This window comes from Gossypium raimondii, chromosome 11 (genome assembly GCF_025698545.1).
Source record: "Gossypium raimondii isolate GPD5lz chromosome 11, ASM2569854v1, whole genome shotgun sequence".
Lineage (NCBI taxonomy): Eukaryota > Viridiplantae > Streptophyta > Magnoliopsida > Malvales > Malvaceae > Gossypium > Gossypium raimondii.
The window spans coordinates 33,868,932-33,872,287 of record NC_068575.1 but is presented as its reverse complement, the minus strand read 5'-3'; positions in this window follow the sequence as shown (position 1 = coordinate 33,872,287).

Sequence of the window (3,356 nt, the reverse complement as noted above, 5' to 3'; positions counted from 1 at the left end):
AATATTAACTTAATCAATAATTTAATATATAATATAAATAACACAAAATTATATAAATATAACCTATTTTAAGCATGAAAAAAAACATATTAACATAAATATTACAAATACAAAAATCGTCCTATTTAATTCCTGCCCATCTTTGCAATCTACGGGTAGAAAAAATTATATCTTTGAAAAGTCTAATTAATTATAGGAAGTTAGTGGATTGAGTGTTAACTTGATTGGCATGAGTATTGTTGTTTCTATATTGTTGTCAGGAGATAGCAAAGGGTAGAGGGGTTGAATTAACAAATAAAAAAATATATATTTTAGTTTCCATAAATTATAAATTTATATATTACTTTATTCTTTAAATAAAATAATTATTTAAATCTTTAAAAAATAATTTGATCATAAATTAATATTTTAATGCCTTTTTAAATTTCTTTTCCAAATTACAGTGTTTGCGGAAAGCATGACTTGACAAGCATTTAGAAAACGAATATAAGATATTGCCCTAAATTCAAACTCCTGGACTTGTTTGATTTTTACGAAAACAAGCCTTGATTGTTATTGATTGAAGGGCTAGTGTCTTTATAAATATTTTTAAAATATAATTAATTTATAATTTCATTGTTTTTTAAAATATTTGATATATTAATAGTAGAATTTTTAAACTTCGTAAATGATGACAAATGTTTTATAAAATATATTAAAAACTATATATATATAATATAATATAATTTACTTGTGAAATCAGAAAGAGGCAGGGAAGGCCAAGATTTTGAAACATACATGCATTATTTACAACTTTGTCTAAGTAACAATAATGTCCAACTGTTAATTAACTTCTTTGAAATTGATTTATTTATTTTTCACATTTTTGGTGCGTGAATTATAAATGGAATTGGATTCTCTGTCCTTTCAGCTGCTCAGAAAAGGCAATACTAGCTGTAGTACAAACATATAACCCATACAATATCTTACTACAATGACCACAAAATGTGAGGCATTATCTTAAACTTTAGTATATTATTTAAAATCAAATATAAAATATAATTAATTATTTTTAAATGTGATTTTTAAAATTTTAAATATTAAAAGAAATAAAATAAAAATAATTGATTTTTTTACATTAATGCAACATTTGGTAAAAGTATTTAATAACAATGGTAAAATTATCAAAGAAGTACCAGATTTAGGAACAGATTACATTTCGACCTCTCTCTGAAAAAAATGACTAAATTAACTTTTATACATTTCAAATGTGCAAATTAGCCCTCTTTTAAATGATAACGCAGAACGTTAATTATTAATTTGGTCTCTAAACTATAGCTAAAATATCATTTTGATTTTTAAATTTTTTCTTAACAATAATTCTAAAAATTTTAAAAATAAAAATTTATAAAAATTCAAAATATATATGTAAAAATTCTACACTTTTTACTAACATATAGTAATTGGTTGGATAAATTACTAATCATTTAGTACCAAAAATTAATTTACTTAATCCTATGCGAAAATAGGATTTAGCTGCCCACCGCTATGTTAATTGATGGAGGACCGAAATCCATGCTGCCACACCTAAAAACGTCACTTGGACCTTCAAGATTAGAGATTATTATGAAACTATAAAATCATTAATATCAACCTTAATCAATATAATTAAAATAGTATTAAGTAGTAAAAATGTAATTTCAAACATGAAACAGTTTTGACAGATACGGATGTTCAAACTGCTGTTGGAACAGAACAGGGTGAGAAAATGGTAGCATAAAATATTTTTGCCAATTTCTCTTGCTGGTTGTCTACTGTGATGCATTCTCTTAAGGGGAGTGATTTTCTTTCAAAGTACAGCTTGGTGTTTGGAGTCTTTTGGCCTTTTGACGAAAATGGGAGATAAGTTGATGTTTACCCGCTGCTGATGTTTTTTAAGGAGAGCATGTTGATTTATGCTTGCTGTTGGCTTTTATGATTTTGTTGCTATGTTCTTACTACTGGTGTCTTGGACAACATTTGTTATGAGTTACTTATGTTGATTTGTTCTTAGTATCTCATATGTTTATATGGCATGATGACAATGGAGTTTTGATCATTTGCTAATGTTTTGTAAAAAAAGCCGAAGGGGGAGATTGCTGGGACTTTATTTGTCTCATTGCTAATGTTTCATCTTTTGTTAAAATAATTTGCTGAACTATTGGTGTTCACTCCCATGTTTAAACAAATGTCCAAACAGACCTTTAGACTACAGTCTAGACATGACTCTTGGATAGCTCAAGTCAAGTTGGATGTTGGTATTTTTGACTTTAACCTTCATGATTGCTATCTCTACAAGCAAATGATTCACAAAGTGTATTTTATCTCGCTGGAACAATGGTTATCAAATTTGCCTATCGAAGAGTTAGAGATCAATAGGCCTTATCCCATAACGTTCATACTTATCTTTTAAGCTATTTATTTGGTGATTAAGCTGTTGATTTATCTTGGTGGATAAGATTTTATTATGTGATAGTTATTGGAATTAATTCAAGAGATAAATTTAGATTATAGTGGAGAGTTTTACTATAACACCCCTCACTCTAACCGATCGCCGGATTCAAGTTACTAACTCGATCATCAGAATACAAGGTTTTAGAACTGTTGTTTCCGGTACACTAGCAATTCGGTGGGAGTGCCCATTTCACTGCTTATATGTGTGGAGACAGTATTCATATTTAGGTGTTGGCAATTTATTGAACCTTATATTTGGGCTATATTGATTACATGGTGAATATCTAGCCCATTATGGAAGATTATATTGCTTGCGAAAATAAATATTGATAATTGATTTGGATCGAAATCTCCCAAGATAACCCCTTGGATTATGAACTTTGGATTGCATCGTGATCCTTCTCATGAGCTGCCATTGAGTCTATTTTTCATTAATATGTTATTATTATATTGTATTACTTATGCTCTTACTATTTTGTTGGGATTGTATTAGATCTTCTATTGTAAGCAAATATCGAATCAATGTCTATATATTTGAGAGACTTGCCTAAGAAAATGTAAGAAGAGTTAGGCACTTAATTTGTTCTTAGGAGAATAATTTTGTAAGAGTGTTATTATTTATAGCAAAACGGTTTGTTGTGGTTTTACTTGCTATGATCACAAAGGGAGGGTGATTTTGTAATTGTTGAAGAAAGGGTATGTTTCTCGCTAAGTCAAGTTCTACACATATAGGGAAACTAAATTACGTAATTATCTTCTTGTGTCTTGTGTGTTTACTGCTCTTTATTTAATATTTGGAGTACCCACCTACCCGGGCTCCGATTTGGTTGTGCAGCTTTTAGTCTTAGCAATTCCCATTTTGATAAAAAGATACTGAGAGCCAC